At 46.0% G+C, this 22,112-nt stretch overlaps 1 pseudogene; it reads right to left on the reverse strand.

The window, feature by feature from the left end:
- Window positions 1–288: 288 nt before the first annotated feature.
- The window catches only part of LOC135534899 (85/88 kDa calcium-independent phospholipase A2-like), a 31,954-nt pseudogene continuing 10,130 nt past the window's right edge, over window positions 289–22,112 (reverse strand).

The raw sequence follows: 22,112 nt of genomic DNA on the forward strand, positions 1-22,112 counted from the left end.
GAGGGACGTAGGTAGGTAGGCTCACACTCCGAGCACTACATGGAGTATTAGATTACGGTAATAATACAAATACACTGGGACACATTTCCTGTGCATAAGGTAAAGACGAAACTAAAAAACTATCCCTCAAAATGTAGAAAAACATCACACTACCTGTAGGCATAGCAACCGAGATAGGATACCTTTCATTTTGCAGCCCTGTGTTTACAAAGTTGTTACTTAGAAATTACGTTTGAAAATGGTCCTTACCTAATTAATTGCATAGTAATTACACAATAAAATCAATGATTCAGTCCATAGGTTACTATTTTATTCATATATCCATTTCACCATCAATAATAAAGCCAATACACAACCGTACATAGGATATTAATACAAACAAGTGTTGGAGTTCAGTTAAAAACGGAAAGTCTGAGTCTGAATACCACCCTCTTCACGAGGTAGACTTACTTTTGACCAGGGCGCCGTTTCAGACACGGACAAATAGTGCAGATAGATAGTATCACAACCCATTGAGATGAGTTAAGACTGCAAGAAGGCAGATAGATCCGGGTCGTATTCATTAGTGCACACCGTAGCAAATCATAGCAGAACATGTTGCAACGAAAACAAGAGTTTCTTATTGAACAGGTTCAGAATGGCCCGCCAGCCCTCCCATTAAGGCATTGTTGACTTGAATGGGGATGTCGGTTTGAGGGATTATGGGTGTAGTATGTGGTAATAATTATGCAAAACAGTGATTCACATCATTTACATGGCTGCATTTGTTTTATTGAATGTAAATCTGATTATTTGAAGGATTTGGATTAGCTCAATAAATAAATACAACGTCAGGATATGTCAAGAAGAGGTCAAGTGTACAAACTGTAATCCTCTATTTCTTATCTTTTTCCAGTATAACTGTTTCCGATTTTTATTTTGTATATAATTTGTAACTGTGTCAGTCTCAGGACTGTTGTGCAAAGCTGAATCTTCCATTCCCCAGGTTTTAGACTGACTTATTGAAAGAGAAGAAACGTCACTCTTCTTTTATCTCCCTCTCTCTGTGTGTATCTATCTACCTCTTGCCCTCTCTGTGTGTCTCTCTCTACCTCTCTGACAAACCATTAGGTGATGGACATTTGCTCTGAGCTTTTTCAAGTACATTTTTCATCTACACAATGATTACACCCCAATAGAAAATTAGTTTCTACTGAACAAATTGGTAGGAAGGTATTGGTAGGTCACTCCCTGTTTCCTTCCATTTGCTTCTGTTGACGAAACGTTTTGCCACAGAATCGGCGTAATGAACAAACCCCTGTAGTGCCTCTGTTCATAGAGGTACATCTGGGATTCCCATGCCTGCCTCTGCCTCTCCTCAGTAGCCGTTGAGTAGTTGCTGTGCCAGGAGTTGGACGTTCTCCCTCTGTTCGTAGAGGTACATCTGGGTCTCCCACAGCATGTCCACCAGCACGGCGTCACTCACCTCATCCAGCATCACCTCCTGGGAGAGCTGGGGGCTCAGTCTGGGGGGGATGAGAGGAGGCTAGTTCAACATGAGCACAGTGTCACACAATGTTTTTAACCCATTACACTTGTGGGAATTGGCCTTTATGGAATAAAGAATAAATATGAAATGCATAACAACTGTAGCAATGGAAAGGGAACAGTTTTGGAGATAATGGGGAAATGATTAGACTGAAGGTGAGGACAACAGTTCACCTGACAAGACTGGATCCAAACACCTGACTTTATGTGCCTTTTACATTTACTGTTCTTCTCGCTGCATTTGTTGACTTCGAAAACTGAAAATACTCCGGATACATTCAGTAACATAAGAATATTCCTGGAAAACGTGGGGGAGGTGCAACATAAGACCCAAAACAATGACAAGAGTTTCAGTGAGGACCAACTGGTGTCTCCAAGTGGAGACACACCTCTCCAGTGTGAGAACAGTTTCAACTATAAGGTGTTGTTTGGCGCTCTCCTAGCTGTGCCGTTGAGGAACCTGATCAAGCACATTGGTAGTTGATTTGTTTGGAACACAACCCTGCAATTACACATTACTGTTGACGTTCACACAATCCAAAAACAGGTCCTTTATAAATTGCAATTTGGGTCAGGTGGGCATCATGTGACAGCTTGTTCCATTACCAACATGTAAAATAGGATCTTACAGGGTTATGCTTCCACAAGGCAAACAGATTGGAACTTAGGTGCCCATAGAAAGGAGTCCTGAGTGCATTCAGGTGCGTGTGCCGCGCCAAAACAAACAAACAGGCTGATTGTGTTCAGAACAACCCAGGGTATGACGCCATGTCATCTTGGAACTGAACAACAAACCGTGATCATAAAACGGCGACACTGGAAACGACATGATGATTTGGAGATGCAAAGTGCACATTGACACTCACAGGTGTCTGCCTGCTTGTGTGACATTTATTAGAATCCTCAAGGGCTCCATCTTTCAAAACACATCCAGTCATCTTCATTCACAGCGGTTCCCCTCACCAAGACAAAACATTTGCAAAAGTCACCTCACTAGCGGGAGGGATGGGGGCAGCTTGTTGCTGCACGTGGTGCTGAAGATCAGAACATCTGTCAGTCAAACCCACAGAGCTGTGAAACAGACCCTGAGCTCTGACCTCATGTATATCATGTCACTGTACAGCCACTAAGTTCCAATTTAGGTGCTTATTAGAGCCCAAATCTACCATTTTCAACAGTTTATGGGTACGAGTGCAAAGGGTTAAAAAGTTCCATTTCCAATGTACAACAGAGACACAGTGGACAAACCATTAGAACACCTTCCTAATATTGAGTCACACCCCTTTTCACCCTCAGAACAGCCTCAGTTCGTCAGGACATGGACTCTACAAGGTGTAGAAAACGTTCCACAGGGATGCTGGCCCATGTTGACTCCAATGCTTCCCACAGTTGTGTCAAGTTGGCTGGATGTCCTTTGGGTGGTGGACCATTCTTGATACACACGGGAAACTGTTGAGTGAAAAACCCAGCAGCGTTGTAGTTCTTGACACACTCAAACCAGTGCACCTGGCACCTAATACTGTACCCCGTTCAAAGACACTTAAATCGTGTCTTGTCCGTCCGCCCTCTGAATGGCACACAAACACAACCCATGTCTCAATGCTTAAACATCCTTCTTTAACCTGTCTCCTCCCCTTCATCTTTAACCGGTCTCCTCCCCTTCATCTTTAACCGGTCTCCTCCCCTTCATCTTTAACCGGTCTCCTCCCCTTCATCTACACTGATTGAAGTGGATTTAACAAGTTACATCAATAAGGGATCACAGTTTTCACCTGGTCAGTCTATGTCATGGAAAGAGCAGGTGTTCTTAATGTGTTGTCCACTCCATGTATATGAATGGGATTCAATGTGTCAGAATGACCTGTGGTAGACAGTATCAGACAGTATCAGTATAGACAGTATGACGAGGTTAGTGTCAGACTGACCTGTGGTAGACAGTATCAGTCAGACTGACCTGTGGTAGACAGTATCAGGTTAGTGTCAGACTGACCTGTGGTAGACAGTATGACGAGGTTAGTGTCAGACTGACCTGTGGTAGACAGTATCAGTATGACGAGGTTAGCGTCAGACTGACCTGTGGTAGACAGTATGACGAGGTTAGTGTCAGACTGACCTGTGGTAGACAGTATCAGTATGACGAGGTTAGTGTCAGACTGGCCTGTGGTAGACAGTATCAGTATGACGAGGTTAGTGTCAGACTGGCCTGTGGTAGACAGTATGACGAGGTTAGTGTCAGACTGACCTGTGGTAGACAGTCTCAGTATGACGAGGTTAGTGTCAGACTGACCTGTGGTAGACAGTCTCAGTATGACGAGGTTAGTGTCAGACTGACCTGTGGTAGACAGTATCAGTATCAGACTGATAGACAGTATCAGTATGACGAGGTTAGTGTCAGACTGACCTGTGGTAGACAGTATCAGTATGACGAGGTTAGTGTCAGACTGACCTGTGGTAGACAGTATGACGAGGTTAGTGTCAGACTGACCTGTGGTAGACAGTATCAGTATGACGAGGTTAGTGTCAGACTGACCTGTGGTAGACAGTATCAGTATGACGAGGTTAGTGTCAGACTGGCCTGGGTAGACAGTATCAGTATGACCTGTGGTAGTTAGTGTCAGACTGACCTGTGGTAGACAGTATCAGTATGACGAGGTTAGTGTCAGACTGACCTGTGGTAGACAGTATCAGTATGACGAGGTTAGTGTCAGACTGACCTGTGGTAGACAGTATCAGTATGACGAGGTTAGTGTCAGACTGGCCTGTGGTAGACAGTATCAGTATGACGAGGTTAGTGTCAGGTTAGACAGTGTCAGACTGACCTGTGGTAGACAGTATCAGTATGACGAGGTTAGTGTCAGACTGACCTGTGGTAGACAGTATGACGAGGTTAGTGTCAGTGACCTGTGGTAGACAGTATCAGTATCGAGGTTAGTGTCAGACTGGCCTGTGGTAGACAGTATGTCAGACTGACCTGTGGTAGACAGTATCAGTATGACGAGGTTAGTGTCAGACTGACCTGTGGTAGACAGTCTCAGTATGACGAGGTTAGTGTCAGACTGACCTGTGGTAGACAGTCTCAGTATGACGAGGTTAGTGTCAGACTGACCTGTGGTAGACAGTATGACGAGGTTAGTGTCAGACTGACCTGTGGTAGACAGTATGACAGGTTAGTGTCAGACTGGCCTGTGGTAGACAGTATCAGTATGACGAGGTTGTCAGACTGACCTGTGGTAGACAGTATCAGTATGACGAGGTTAGTGTCAGACTGACCTGTGGTAGACAGTATGACAGTATCAGACTGACCTGAGGTTAGTGTCAGACTGACCTGTGGTAGACAGTATCAGTATGACGAGGTTAGTGTCAGACTGACCTGTGGTAGACAGTATCAGTATGACGAGGTTAGTGTCAGACTGGCCTGTGGTAGACAGTATCAGTATGACGAGGTTAGTGTCAGACTGACCTGTGGTAGACAGTATCAGTATGACGAGGTTAGTGTCAGACTGACCTGTGGTAGACAGTATGACGAGGTTAGTGTCAGACTGACCTGTGGTAGACAGTCTCAGTATGACGAGGTTAGTGTCAGACTGACCTGTGGTAGACAGTATGACGAGGTTAGTGTCAGACTGACCTGTGGTAGACAGTATGACGAGGTTAGTGTCAGACTGACCTGTGGTAGACAGTATCAGTATGACGAGGTTAGTGTCAGACTGACCTGTGGTAGACAGTATCAGTATGACGAGGTTAGCGTCAGACTGACCTGTGGTAGACAGTATCAGTATAGACAGTATCAGTATGACGAGGTTAGTGTCAGACTGGCCTGTGGTAGACAGTATCAGTATGACGAGGTTAGTGTCAGACTGACCTGGTAGACAGTATAGACAGTATCAGTATGACGAGGTTAGTGTCAGACTGACCTGTGGTAGACAGTATCAGTATGACGAGGTTAGTGTTGACCTGTGGTGTCAGACTGACCTGTGGTAGACAGTATCAGTATGACGAGGTTAGTGTCAGACTGGCCTGTGGTAGACAGTATCAGTATGACGAGGTTAGCGTCAGACTGACCTGTGGTAGACAGTATGACGAGGTTAGTGTCAGACTGACCTGTGGTAGACAGTATCAGTATGACGAGGTTAGTGTCAGACTGACCTGTGGTAGACAGTATGACGAGGTTAGTGTCAGACTGGCCTGTGGTAGACAGTATCAGTATGACGAGGTTAGCGTCAGACTGACCTGTGGTAGACAGTATCAGTATGACGAGGTTAGTGTCAGACTGACCTGTGGTAGACAGTATGACGAGGTTAGTGTCAGACTGACCTGTGGTAGACAGTATCAGTATGACGAGGTTAGTGTCAGACTGACCTGTGGTAGACAGTATCAGTATGACGAGGTTAGTGTCAGACTGACCTGTGGTAGACAGTATCAGTATGACGAGGTTAGTGTCAGACTGACCTGTATCAGTATGACAGTATCAGTGACCTGTGGTAGACAGTATGACGAGGTTAGTGTCAGACTGGCCTGTGGTAGACAGTATCAGTATGACGAGGTTAGCGTCAGACTGACCTGTGGTAGACAGTATCAGTATGACGAGGTTAGTGTCAGACTGACCTGTGGTAGACAGTATCAGTATCAGTATGACCGACAGTTAGTGTCAGACTGACCTGTGGTAGACAGTATCAGTATGACGAGGTTAGTGTCAGACTGGCCTGTGGTAGACAGTATCAGTATGACGAGGTTAGTGTCAGACTGACCTGTGGTAGACAGTATCAGTCATCTCACACCAGGACCGGGCCCTGTCCACAGCACAACCATCAGAGTCTGTACACTGACAGACAGAAGGAGGGAGAGAGAGAGACAGGAGATCAGTGTGTTGCAGATGAGTAATAACACAGGGACCTCTTCATACAGGGACCACTAGGACATTGGTTTCAGAGCAGAAATGTTGAATGAAAATGTGAAGATTTTTAAAATGTGAATTACTATCAGCTATTAATGCAACCTACGTTTCACTAATTCAAACATTTAACTATGCAGGATAAAAGGTCCCTCAATAAATCAAATCAACCAATCGTTAAACCAACTCACGCAGTCCACCAGCATCTTGCCCAGCTCCTTGGCGCCTACAAAGCTCTTGGCCAGTTCCAGAGGGTTGGAGGGTCTGAACACGTCTACAGAGTTCACCACTACCTGGGGAGGCTTACCTGTCCCAATGTAATAATATACACATCCATATGATCTCTACATATTATTATATACCAATATAAAGCTATTACCTGTCCCAATGTAATAATATACACATCCATATGATCTCTACATATTATATTATTATATACCTGTCCTAATAAATATAATATAAAGATCTCTACTCTACCTGTCCCAATGTAATAATATACACATCCATATGATCTCTACATATTATAATATACCAATATAAAGCTATTACCTGTCCTAATAAATATAATATACACATCCATATGATCTCTACATATTATTATATACCAATATAAAGCTCTACCTGTCCCAATGTAATAATATACACATCCATATGACCTCTACATATTATAATATACCAATATAAAGCTATTACCTGTCCTAATAAATATAATATACACATCCATATGATCTCTACATATTATTATATACCAATATAAAGCTCTCCCTGTCCCAATGTAATAATATACACATCCATATGATCTCTACATATTATAATATACCAATATAAAGCTATTACCTGTCCTAATAAATATAATATACACATCCATATGATCTCTACATATTATAATATACCAATATAAAGCTCTACCTGTCCTAATAAATATAATATACACATCCATATGATCTCTAGATATTATAATATACCAATATAAAGCTCTACCTGTCCTAATAAATATAATATACACATCCATATGCTAACTACATATTATAATATACCAATATAAAGCTATTACCTGTCCCAATGTAATAATATACACATCCATATGATCTCTACATATTATAATATACCAATATAAAGCTATTACCTGTCCCAATGTAATAATATACACATCCATATGATCTCTACATATTATAATATACCAATATAAAGCTAATACCTGTCCCAATGTAATAATATACACATCCATATGATCTCTACATATTACAATATACCAATATAAAGCTATTACCTGTCCCAATATAATAATATACACATCCATATGATCTCTACATATTATTATATACCAATATAAAGCTATTACCTGTCCTAATAAATATAATATACACATCCATATGATCTCTACATATTATTATATACCAATAAAGCTATTACCTGTCCTAATAAATATAATATACACATCCATATGATCTCTACATATTATTATATACCAATATAAAGCTATTACCTGTCCTAATAAATATAATATACACATCCATATGATCTCTACATATTATTATATACCAATATAAAGCTCTACTTGTTCCAATAAATATAATATACACATCCATATGATCTCTACATATTATTATATACCAATATAAATTACCTGTCCTAATAAATATAATATACACATCCATATGATCTCTACATATTATTATATACCAATAAAGCTATTACCTGTCCTAATAAATATAATATACACATCCATATGATCTCTATATATTATAATATACCAATATAAAGCTATTACCTGTCCCTAAAGAAACCACCACACCAAGACGCTGCACCTCTAGGCCACGCCCCTACATTCAAAATAAACAGAGAGCAAGAGAGACAGAAAAGTTAAACAGACGAGTCAGTACAAAAGGAACATTTCAGATGGAACTTCTTGGAGTCACACCTCTGCTTTCAGGGATTTGTTGTATTGGTGGATCTCAGTCATGGCATCCAGTGTCGGGTTATTGGCCAGCAACCCTCCGTCCAGAAACCGCCCCATTGGTCGGAAGTAGGTGGGGGCGGCGCCACTGGAACGGGCGGCTCTCCACACGACCTGCTCTGATAGGCCAAGAGGGTTGGGGCTAAGCATCAAGTCAACCAATCAATCAGACAAAATCATGATTTATGATGAAAAAAGTTCAAGTGAAATTGGTGAGGTGTGAGAGCAGATTCACCAAGCATCTTCACTGTGACCCTTTCACCTCCACTCAGAGAGAACAGGCATCACACACACACACACACACACGACACACACAACAGAGACCAAACACACAGACAAACACATACACACACACACCTTGGTCGGTCACCTTCCTACGTTTTTTAGCAGGTTCCTGAGTGTATCCAACTATCAACACATCCTCATCCTCCCATCCTGAAACAACAACACACACACACTCATACCACCACCAGATGGAAACACAGCTGGCCCTGAAACACACTCCAAACACCGACACTCAGACCACAGGGCGATCATTATCAATCGAATGTATTTATAAAGCCCTTTCTACATCAGCAGATGTCACAACATGCTTATACAGAAACCCATCCTAAAACCCCAAACAGCAAGCAATGCAGATGTAGAAGCACGGTGGCTAGGAAGAACTCCCTAGAAAGGCAGGGAACCTAGGAAGAAACCTAGAGAGGAACCAGGCTCTGAGGGGTCAGGCCTCTTCTGGCTGTGCCGGGTGCAGATTATAACAGTACATGGCCATTATCACTTCACACACACTGAGGTAGAACACAAACACAGCCTGCCCCCCCCCCCCCACTCTGTTACCTTGTGGTATGGTGAGTGGAAGGAAGGTGGCTGTGCCAGCGTAGGGGCGTTCTCTGGGCAGGGAAGGGGGGTCATAGTTCCTAAAGAGATGGAGCTCTCCTGGATGTCTGTCTGCCAGCACACTGGTTACCATCACCCTGTGGAGAGAGACAGAGAAACACACACAGAGACAGAGAAACACACACAGAGACAGAGAAACACAGAGACAATATTAGAGAGACAAAGGAAACCTCAGGATGAGAGAAAACGTACATTCATAGCCAATGAAAATACAATTGAAACTAATGAAATAGTGTTAGTATTACAGCAGTACCCGGAATTGACCAATCAGACAAAGCCAGAGTGTTGCCATGGTTACCTGGGGTGCCGTACGTCTGTCATCATGGTGTTTTCGCCGAACTCTTTCTTCAGGAAGTCCTCCAGAGGGGCCGACTCGTAGGGTCGCGACCCTTTGAACACCTGCTCCTTCATACGGAAGTAGAGGCATCGCAGATACTCCATATCCTTACCTGGAAAGGTACGACAGCATCTCACAAACAAACACTTTCAATGTGGAAAGGATCTACGGTTCAAGGCTGCTCTTTAAGAAGTTAGGGACAACTTTGTATGAAGAAAAACAATCCATTAAAAATATTGAGGACCACATCAACTATATAAAACACATACATAACACCATATGAGTTTCTCTGCACACAGACACTCAAAATACACACGCAGTAACATCTCACCATGGACGATAGCCAGGGCCAGTATGCCCCCTGTGCTGGTCCCAGAAACCCAGTCAAAGAGTTCCTTGATGGGCCTGCCTGCCTCTTTCTCCAGGGAGATTAACAACTGGATCAGAACCAAGCCTTTATGCCCCCTCCATGCAGTCTGTCCCCTCCATCCAGACACAGCAGTCTGTCTATCCTAGAGGAGAGAGGAGACCATTAGTGTGAGCAGTCTGTCTATCCTAGAGGAGAGGAGGCCATTAGGGGGACTCTTACACAGCAGTCTGTCTATCCTAGAGGAGAGAGGAGACCATTAGTGTGACTCTTACACAGCAGTCTGTCTATCCTATAGGAGAGAGGAGGCCATTAGAGGGACTCTTACACAGCAGTCTGTCTATCCTAGAGGAGAGAGGAGGCCATTAGAGGGACTCTTACACAGCAGGAGAAAGAGGAACAAGCCATTCAGACAATATATAAGTCATTTGTCTATATTGTACACTTGACTATTCATTCAAACTGGTGTTATTAATCAACCAACCTAAGAATCACACAGATCAGCAGTACGTTGAATTAAGAAAAAAAACTGATACATTTCTAAATAACCAAAATAAAATACACAGAAACGTACTTCCTGCTTCCTGTTTTGAACCCGTCCACTTCCTCCCGGCCGCGACTCATCGCACCCACCGCCGCCGCAACGTGCATGATGTCCTCGAACCCTATCGGCCAATCACAGACAAGGACCCAGGTCTAATCAACCAATAGGAGCGCAGTGGAATGGAAGAGAGGGACAGAGGGAAGGGGATGAGCCTGGGGGGGAAAGGAGTGAGAGAAGTGGGAAGAGAGAAGAGGGGAGAAGTAGCAGAATAACTCAAAATGCAGGGAGAGAAGAGAGGGATGAATACAAACATGGAGCGATAGCAGAGGGAAGGATGAATTAAAAACAAAGCAGATGAATGTTTGAAAGGACTGACGAAGTAAGGGAGGAAAAAGAAAAAAGTGAGAAAAAGAGAGAAAGAAAGAAAAGGAGAACGTCTTCAAAAGGGGAAGACCATAAGGAGGATCACGATACCGGAGAGAGGAGAGAGGGACACTTCAGTAACGAAGAGAGTAAACAAAAAGAGGGGATGAAAGAAAGGATAAAACACCATCAGATAAAGGAGGGGCCATAGAAGAGAGAGGGAGGTTCTGGTGTATGGGGGTTGGGGGTTGGGGTCAGAGAAGAGAAGAAGGAGGGTGGTTCTGGTGTATGGGGGTCAGAGAAGAGAGAGGGAGGGAGGTTCTGGTGTATGGGGGTTGGGGTCAGAGAAGAGAGAAGGAGGGAGGTTCTGGTGTATGGGGGTTGGGGTCAGAGAAGAGAGAAGGAGGGTGGTTCTGGGTATGGGGGTTGGGGTCAGAGAAGAGAGAAGGAGGGAGGTTCTGGGGTATGGGGGTTGGGGTCAGAGAAGAGAGAAGGAGGGAGGTTCTGGTGTATGGGGGTTGGGGTCAGAGAGAGAGAAGAGAGAAGAGAAGAGAGAAGGAGGGAGGTTCTGGTGTATGGGGGTTGGGGTCAGAGAAGAGAGAAGGAGGGTGGTTCTGGTGTATGGGGGTTGGGGTCAGAGAAGAGAGAAGGAGGGAGGTTCTGGGTATGGGGGTTGGGGTCAGAGAAGAGAGAAGGAGGGAGGTTCTGGTGTATGGGGGTTGGGGTCAGAGAAGAGAGAAGGAGGGAGGTTCTGGGGTATGGGGGTTGGGGTCAGAGAAGAGAAGAGAAGAGAGGTAGGGTGGTTCTGGTGTATGGGGGTTGGGGTCAGAGAAGAGAGAAGGATGGTGGTTCTGGTGTATGGGGGTTGGGGTCAGAGAAGAGAGAAGGAGGGTGGTTCTGGTGTATGGGGGTTGGGGTCAGAGAAGAGAGAAGGAGGGAGGTTCTGGGGTATGGGGGTTGGGGTCAGAGAAGAGAAGAGAGAAGGAGGGTGGTTCTGGTGTATGGGGGTTGGGGTCAGAGAAGAGAGAAGGAGGGTGGTTCTGGTGTATGGGGGTTGGGGTCAGAGAAGAGAGAAGGAGGGTGGTTCTGGTGTATGGGGGTTGGGGTCAGAGAAGAGAGAAGGAGGGAGGTTCTGGTGTATGGGGGTTGGGGTCAGAGAAGAGAGAAGGAGGGAGGTTCTGGGGTATGGGAGTTGGGGTCAGAGAAGAGAGAAGGAGGGAGGTTCTGGTGTATGGGGGTTGGGGTCAGAGAAGAGAGAAGGAGGGAGGTTCTGGGGTATGGGGGTTGGGGTCAGAGAAGAGAGAAGGAGGGAGGTTCTGGGGTATGGGAGTTGGGGTCAGCGGGTGAAAGATTAAATGGTATCAGGGCCTGTATTCATAAAGCATCTCAGAGTAGGAGTGCTGATCTTGGAGCAGATCCCCTCTATCAAACTCATTATGATCAGATCACTCCTACTCTGAGATGCTTGATACATATGGTCCCAGGAGGAGAACGGTCAGAGAGACATTTGGGGATTGAGGATGGGGGGGGCTTTACCTATGCCTGGTGACGAAGCAGCCTTCTTGGGGGGAGGATGGGAGTTGAGGGGGAGGAGGGTGGGGCGCACCGCTGTACCCCTACACTACACAGCATGTCCAGTAGCACCTTTCTGTTGGAGCCTTCAGTCAATCAACACACCAAGCCACGGGGTTAGAGACATGCACACACAATGACAGGCAGGAAGAAGAGAGAGGGGGTTGGGGAGAGAAGAAGAGAGAGGAGAGAGAGGGAGGAGAGGGGGGTGATGGGGGATGGAGAGTGAGAGAAAGAGGTAGATAGGTGGAGGTTAAGAGAGAGAACAAGAGTGAAAGAGTAGGTCGAGAGAGGGAAGAGAGAGAGCAAAATTAACTTTAGCAAAGCATTATTCAATTTCACAAACAGTCAGTTGCAGAGAGGACAGATGGAGAGACAGGAGTGGTCAAACAGATCATACAGACATTCACACTGACACACATGCAGATTTGAACAACACGCATAGTTTCCATAGAAAGACATAAGTAACATGTATTCTTTTGTATTGAGACTTTATCAATCAATAAAAACTATATAAATGTATTACTATGGAAACCACAACAGAGGGGTTGATTGACATGGACAATAACTTCAAAATTAACACCAGGCGGGGTTTGATAGGACGTCAGCTAGCTTTCAATACGACCTGCTAGCTAAAATCCCTGCTTGCTCACGTTAATTAGCTTGTTGACTGCAAGCTAACGTTAACTAACTAGCATTCGAGGGCTGACGTACATTGTGTAATGTAAAAATAAATGATGGATCCAACTATGTTGGTAATTCGTCTCATGCCTCACTACTGCATTATGCTACTGATTGTCCGTGTGCTAGCTAAGAGCAACAAACATCCAGCACTGATTAGCTTTCATTAGCTATATTAATGCTATAAACCACTGATAATGTTCTGAAATAACATTATATATTTCTTTGATTGTATATACATAGTCTTAGCAAGCTCTTTGGTAGCAAGCTAAGCTTTTCCAGCTATAATGTTCAGCTACCTCGCTAGCTTTACAAACGTTAGCTTAGCTAGCAACACGTCTCAGGCTGCTGGCTTCCTAAGTGACAGTGGATGACAAAACAAGTGTTGGTGGAAAAAACCCAGGAAATAGTCATTCCCAGAAAGTCCCCCGCAGTTTGACCCACCCTCGAGCGGAAGGCCTATGATCATCTCACCACATTACAAACAGCTGATTAATCAATGTCATCAAGCAATGAGCAAAGTTCACGTGATCAATGAATACAATATACTGTAGTCAATGTTATATTAATGTTCACACAGCCTTAACATATACATGCTATTTCATGCACAATAACACATGCTTTTGAATTCATTAATATCCACATCAACGTGAGATTGTTGTTGGATGGATTCATTCATCTGCTGGGGGACGTCACCGCTTTATAAAGGCAGCAAGGAACTAACTCTCCTCTACCTTTCAATAATCCATCCACCCATTCATTCATTCATTCATTCATTTCTTCCTTCCCTCACTCTATCACTCCCTCTATCCACCCATTCATTCTTCCTTCCCTTTGCTCACTCTATCCCTCCATCCACCTACTCTAAGCCTTCCTCGGGGTCCCCCAATCCCTCTCACCTTTACAGTGATGCTTGGACACCCTCTCCCCCATCCTCCTTTTTCCCTCCCTCCTCTCTTTCTTCCCACTCACCTTTACAGGCTGCTATCAATCCGGGAGTCTCTCCCAGGTCATTGTGTATCTCCACGTCGGCTCCAAACACAATCAGAGCCTTGATCAGTTCCATGTGGTCCATCTGGAAATAGCGAAACAGCAGGGGTCAGAGAGTAAAGGTCAAGGAGGGGAAGGAGGGGTCAGAAAGAAAAACAAGGGGTCATGTATGGAAAGGGACTATGTAGTGTCCAAATTATAACCCTAGACCGTACCCCTAATCATTCCCATCTAACCCTAGGTAGACCCCTAGTCATTCCCATCTAACCCTAGACCGACCCCTAGTCATTCCCATCTAAAGACCGTACCCCTAATCATTCCCATCTAACCCTAGACCGTACCCCTAATCATTCCCATCTAACCCTAGACCGTACCCCTAGTCATTCCCATCTAACCCTAGACCGTACCCCTAATCATTCCCATCTAATTACCCCTAATCATTCCCGTCTAACCCTAGAGCATTAGTCATTCCCATCTAACCCTAGAACAGTCATTCCCATCTAACCCAGACCGACCCCTAATCATTCCCATCTAACCCTGGTACCCTAATCATTCCCATCTAACCCTAGACCGTACCCCTAATCATTCCCATCTAACCCCTAATCATTCCCATCTAACCCTAGACCGTACCCCTAATCATTCCCATCTAACCCCTAATCATTCCCATCTAACCCTAGACCGTACCCCTAGTCATTCCCATCTAACCCTAGACCGTACCCCTAATCATTCCCATCTAACCCTAGAGACTAATCATTCCCATCTAAACCAATAATCATTCCCATCTAACCCCTAATCATTCCCATCTAACCCTAGACCACCCCTAATCATTCCCATCTAACCCCTAATCATTCCCATCTAACCCTAGACCGTACCCCTAGTCATTCCCATTGACACCCCTAGTCATTCCCATCTAACCCTAGACAATAAGTCATTCCCATCTAAAGATTAATCATTCCCGTCTAACAATAGACCGTACCCCTAATCATTCCCATCTAACCCTAGACCGTACCCCTAGTCATTCCCATCTAACCCTAGACCGTACCCCTAGTCATTCCCATCTAACCCTAGACCGTACCCCTAGTCATTCCCATCTAACCCTAGACCGTACCCCCAGTCATTCCCATCTAACCCTAGACCGTACCCCAGTCATTCCCATCTAACCCTAGACCTTAATCATTCCCATCTAACCCTAGACCGTAACTAGTCATTCCCGTCTAACCCTAGACCGTACCCCTAATCATTCCCATCTAACCCCTAATCATTCCCATCTAACCCTAGACCGTATCCTAGTCATTCCCATCTAACCCTAGACCGTAACCCCTAATCATTCCCGTCTAATGACCTCACTAGTCATTCCCATCTAACCCTAGACCTACCCCTAGTCATTGTCTAACCCTAGACCTACCCCTAATCATTCCCATCTAACCCCTAATCATTCCCATCTAACCCTAGACCACCCCTAGTCATTCCCATCTAACCCTAGACCGTACCCCTAATCATTCCAGTCTAACCCTAGATACCCCTAGTCATTCCCATCTAACCCTAGACCGTACCCCTAGTCATTCCCATCTAACCCTAGACCTACCCCTAATCATTCCCATCTAACCCTAGACCGTACCCCTAATCATTCCCATCTAACCCTAGAACCCCTAATCATTCCCATCTAACCCCTAATCATTCCCATCTAACCCTAGACATTATATACCCCTAATCATTCCCATCTAACCCCTAATCATTCCCATCTAACCCTAGACCACCCCTAGTCATTCCCATCTAACCCTAGACCCTACCCCTAGTCATTCCCATCTAACCCTAGACCTACCCCTAGTCATTCCCATCTAACCCAGACCTATAATCATTGTCTAACAATAGACCTACCCCTAATCATTCCCATCTAACCCTAGACCTTAGTCATTCCCATCTAACACTAGACCTTACCCCTAGTCATTCCCATCTAACCCAGGCTGCTAGTCATTCCCATCTAACCCTAGACCAGTACCCCCAGTCATTCCCATCTAACCCTAGACCGTACCCCCAGTCATTCCCATCTAACCCTAGACCGTACCCCTAATCATTCCCATCTAACCCTAGACCGTACCCCTAGTCATTCCCGTCTAACCCTGACCGTACCCCTAATCATTCCCATCTAAAGAACCCCTAGTCATTCCCATCTAACCCTAGACCGTACCCCTAATCATTCCCATCTAACCCTAGACCGTACCCCTAGTCATTCCCATCTAACCCTAGACCCACCCTAATCATTCCCATCTAACCCTAACCCCTAGTCATTCCCATCTTAATCATTCCCATCTAACCCTAGACCGTACCCCTAGTCATTCCCATCTAACCCTAGACCGCTAGTCATTCCCATCTAACCCTAGACCGTACCCCTAGTCATTCCCATCAACCCTAGAACCCCTAGTCATTCCCATCTAATAGACCGTACCCCTAATCATTCCCATCTAACCCTAGAACCCCTAGTCATTCCCATCTAACCCTAGATACCCCTAGTCATTGTCTAACCCTAGACCGTACCCCTAGTCATTCCCATCTAACCCTAGACCATTCATCCCCTAGTCATTCCCGTCTAACCCTAGACCGTACCCCCAGTCATTCCCATCTAACCCTAGAACCCTAGTCATTCCCATCTAACCCTAGACCGTACCCCTTTTCCCTAGTCATTCCCATCTAACCCTAGACCACCCCTAATAATTCCGTCTAACCCTAGACCGTACCCCTAGTCATTCCCATCTAACCCTAGACCCTAGTCATTCCCATTCTAGTCATTCCCATCTAACCCTAGACCACCCCTAGTCATTCCCATCTAACCCCTAATCATTCCCATCTAACCCTAGACCGTACCCCTAGTCATTCCCATCTAACCCTAGATAATTACCCCTAGTCATTCCCATCTAACCCTAGACCGTACCCCTAGTCATTCCCATCTAACCCTAGACCGTACCCCTAGTCATTCCCATCTAACCCTAGACCGTACCCTAATCATTCCCATCTAGACCCCCCCATTCCCATCTAACCCTAGACCGTACCCCTAGTCATTCCCGTCTAACCCTTACCCCTAGTCATTCCCATCTAACCCTAGACCGTACCCCTAGTCATTCCCGTCTAACCCTAGACCCCCCAGTCATTCCCATCTAATTCAGACCTTCCTTCTAGTCATTCCCATCTAACCCTAGACCTACCCCTAGTCATTCCCATCTAACAATAGACCACCCAGTCATTCCCATTAACCCTTCCTAATAATTGTCTAACCCTAGACCTCTAGTCATTCCCATCTAACCCTAGACCATCCACCTAGTCATTCCCATCTAACCCCTAGTCATTCCCATCTAACCTTAGACCTACCCACTAGTCATTCCCATCTAACCCCTAATCATTCCCATCTAACCCTAGACCGTACCCCTAGTCATTCCCATCTAACCCTAGACCACCCCTAGTCATTCCCATCTAACCCTTACCCCTAGTCATTCCCATCTAACCCTATCCTAGTCATTCCCTCTAACCCTCCACCCCTAGTCATTCCCATCTAATTAACCCCTAGTCATTCCCATCTTAGACCTCACTAGTCATTCCCATCTAACCCTAGACCTCCTAGTCATTCCCATCTAACCCTAGACCTTCCTAGTCATTGCTAACCCTAGACTACCCCTAGTCATTCCCATCTAACCCTAGACCTATCCCCTAGTCATCTAACCCTAGATACCCCCAGTCATTCCCATTCCTTCCTAATCATTCCCATCTAACAATAGACCGTATCCTAGTCATTCCCATCTAACAATAGACCACCCAGTCATTCCCATCTAACCCTAGACCTACCCCTAGTCATTCCCATCTAACCTTTACCCCTAGTCATTCCCATCTAACCCTAGACCGTACCCCTAGTCATTCCCATCTAACCCCCTCCAGTCATTCCCATCTAACATTCAGTCATTCCCATCTAACCCTTACCCCTAATTGCTAACCCTAGACTCTAATCATTCCCATCTAACCCATCTAGTCATTCCCATCTTCATAGTCATTCCCATCTAACCCCTAGTCATTCCCATCTAACCCTGACCTACCCCTAGTCATTCCCATCTCTAATCATTCCCATCTAACCCATCCACCTAGTCATTCCCATCTAACCCTTACCCCTAGTCATTCCCATCTAACCCTAGACCTCCCCTAGTCATTCCCATCTAACCCAGACCACCCCTAGTCATTCCCATCTAACCCCTAGTCATTCCCATCTAACCCTAGACCGTACCCCTAGTCATTCCCATCTAACCCCTAATCATTCCCATCTAACCCTAGACCGTGTCTCACCCTAGTCATTCCCATCTAACCCTAGACCGTACCCCTAGTCATTCCCATCTAACCCTAGACCGTACCCCTAGTCATTCCCATCTAACCCTAGACCGTACCCCTAGTCATTCCCATCTAACCCTAGACCGTAGTCATTCCCATCTAACCCTAGACCGCACCCCTAGTCATTCCCATCTAACCCAATCAGTCATTCCCATCTAACCCTAGATACCCCTAGTCATTCCCATCTAACCCTAGACCGTACCCCAGTCATTCCCATCTAACCCTAGACCGTACCCCTAGTCATTCCCATCTAACCCTAGACCGTACCCCTAGTCATTCCCATCTAACCCTAGACCGTACCCCTAGTCATTCCCATCTAACCCTAGACCGTACCCCTAGTCATTCCCATCTAACCCTAGAACCCCTAGTCATTCCCATCTAACCCTAGACCGTACCCCTAATCATTCCCATCTAACCCTAGACCGTACCCCTAGTCATTCCCATCTAACCCTAGACCGTACCCCTAGTCATTCCCATCTAACCCTAGACCGTACCCCTAGTCATTCCCATCTAACCCTAGACCGTACCCCTAATCATTCCCATCTAACCCTAGACCGTACCCCTAGTCATTCCGTCTAACCCTAGACCGTACCCCTAATCATTCCCATCTAACCCTAGACCGTACCCCTAGTCATTCCCTTCTAACCCCTAGTCATTCCCATCTAACCCTAGACCGTACCCTAATCATTCCCATCTAACCCTAGACCGTACCCCTAGTCATTCCCATCTAACAATAGACCGTACCCCTAGTCATTCCCATCTAACCCTAGACCGTACCCCTAATAATTCCCATCTAACCCTAGACCGTACCCCTAATCATTCCCATCTAACCCTAGACCGTACCCCTAATCATTCCCATCTAACCCTAGACCGTACCCCTAATAATTCCCATCTAACCCTAGACCGTACCCCTAATCATTCCCGTCTAACCCTAGACCGTACCCCTAATAATTCCCGTCTAACCCCTAATCATTCCCTTCTAACCCTAGACCGTACCCCTAGTCATTCCCATCTAACCCTAGACCGTACCCCTAATCATTCCCATCTAACCCTAGACCGTACCCCTAGTCATTCCCATCTAACCCTAGACCGTACCCCTAATCATTCCCATCTAACCCTAGACCGTACCCCTAGTCATTCCCATCTAACCCTAGACCGTACCCCTAGTCATTCCCATCTAACCCTAGACCGTACCCCTAATCATTCCCATCTAACCCTAGACCGTACCCCTAGTCATTCCCATCTAACCCTAGACCGTACCCCTAGTCATTCCCATCTAACCCTAGACCGTACCCCTAGTCATTCCCATCTAACCCTAGACCGTACCCCTAGTCATTCCCATCTAACCCTAGACCGTACCCCTAATCATTCCCGTCTAACCCTAGACCGTACCCCTAGTCATTCCCATCTAACCCTAGACCGTACCCCTAATCATTCCCGTCTAACCCTAGACCGTACCCCTAGTCATTCCCATCTAACCCTAAACCGACCCCTAGTCATTCCCATCTAACCCTAAACCGTACCCCTAATCATTCCCGTCTAACCCACCCCTAGTCATTCCCATCTAACCCTAAACCGTACCCCTAGTCATTCCCATCTAACCCTAAACCGTACCCCTAATCATTCCCGTCTAACCCTAGACCGTACCCCTAGTCATTCCCATCTAACCCTAGACCGTACCCCTAATCATTCCCGTCTAACCCTAGACCGTACCCCTAGTCATTCCCATCTAACCCTAGACCGTACCCCTAATCATTCCCATCTAACCCTAGACCGTACCCCTAGTCATTCCCATCTAACCCTAGACCGTACCCCTAGTCATTCCCATCTAACCCTAGACCGTACCCCTAATCATTCCCTTCTAACCCTAGACCGTACCCCTAATCATTTGTCATATTGTTGAGAGGATTCATATGTTTGAGATAAAGAGGAAGGTTACCGAAGCATTAAACTCCCACTGGGTGCAACAAACACACCCTCCCTACCTTCATAGCCCGAGGCAGGGCCTTGTTTCCTCTCTGTGTGGAACACACACACACAACCTTCATAGCCAGATGCAGGGCCGTGTTTCCCTCTGTGTGAAACACACACACAAACACACACCCACCCTATCATTGCCAGAGGCAGGGCCATGTTTCCTCTGTGTGAAACACACACACACACACACACACAACCTTCATAGCCAGATGCAGGGCCGTGTTTCCCTCTGTTGTAACACACACACACAACCTTCATTGCCAGATGCAGGGCCGTGTTTCCCTCTGTGTGAAACACACACACACACACCCTACCTTCATAGCCAGAGGCAGGGCCGTGTTTCCTCTCTGTGTGAAACACACACACAAACACACACACACCCTACCTTCATAGCCAGAGGCAGGGCCGTGTTTCCTCTCTGTGTGAAACACACACACACACCCTACCTTCATAGCCAGAGGCAGGGCCATGTTTTCTCTGTGTGAAACACACACACACACACACACACCCTACCTTCATTGCCAGAGGCAGGACCATGTTTCCTCTGTGTGAAAACACACACACACACACACCCTACCTTCATTGCCAGAGGCAGGGCCATGTTTTCTCTGTGTGAAAACACACACACACACCCTACCTTCATAGCCAGAGGCAGGGCCGTGTTTCCTCTCTGTGTGAAACACACACAAACACACACACACTACCTTCATTGCCAGAGGCAGGGCCATGTTTCCTCTGTGTGAAACACACACACACACACACAACCTTCATAGCCAGATGCAGGGCCATGTTTTCTCTGTGTGAAACACAACACAAACACACACACACCCTACCTTCATTGCCAGAGGCAGGGCCATGTTTCCTCTGTGTGAAAACACACACACACACACAACCTTCATAGCCAGATGCAGGGCCGTGTTTCCTCTCTGTGTGAAACACACACACACACACACACACACACACACACACACACACCCTACCTTCATAGCCAGAGGCAGGGCCGTGTTTCCTCTCTGTGTGAAACACACACACACACCCTACCTTCATAGCCAGAGGCAGGGCCATGTTTCCTCTGTGTGAAACACACACACACACCCTACCTTCATAGCCAGAGGCAGGGCCGTGTTTCCTCTCTGTGTGAAACACACACAAACACACACACACCCTACCTTCATTGCCAGAGGCAGGACCATGTTTCCTCTGTGTGAAACACACACACAAACACACACACACCCTACCTTCATTGCCAGAGGCAGGGCCATGTTTCCTCTGTGTGAAACACACACACACACTCTACCTTCATAGCCAGAGGCAGGGCCGTGTTTCCTCTCTGTGTGAAACACACACAAACACACCCTACCTTCATTGCCAGAGGCAGGGCCATGTTTCCTCTGTGTGAAACACACACACAATCACACCCTACCTTCATTGCCAGAGGCAGGGCCATGTTTCCTCTGTGTGAAACACACACACACACACACACAACCTTCATAGCCAGATGCAGGGCCGTGTTACCTCTCTGTGTGTAACACACACACACAACCTTCATAGCCAGATGCAGGGCCGTGTTTCCTCTCTGTGTGAAACACACACACACACACACACACACACCCTACCTTCATAGCCAGAGGCAGGGCTGTG

The sequence above is a fragment of the Oncorhynchus masou genome, chromosome 5 (assembly GCF_036934945.1).
Source record: "Oncorhynchus masou masou isolate Uvic2021 chromosome 5, UVic_Omas_1.1, whole genome shotgun sequence".
NCBI lineage: Eukaryota > Metazoa > Chordata > Actinopteri > Salmoniformes > Salmonidae > Oncorhynchus > Oncorhynchus masou.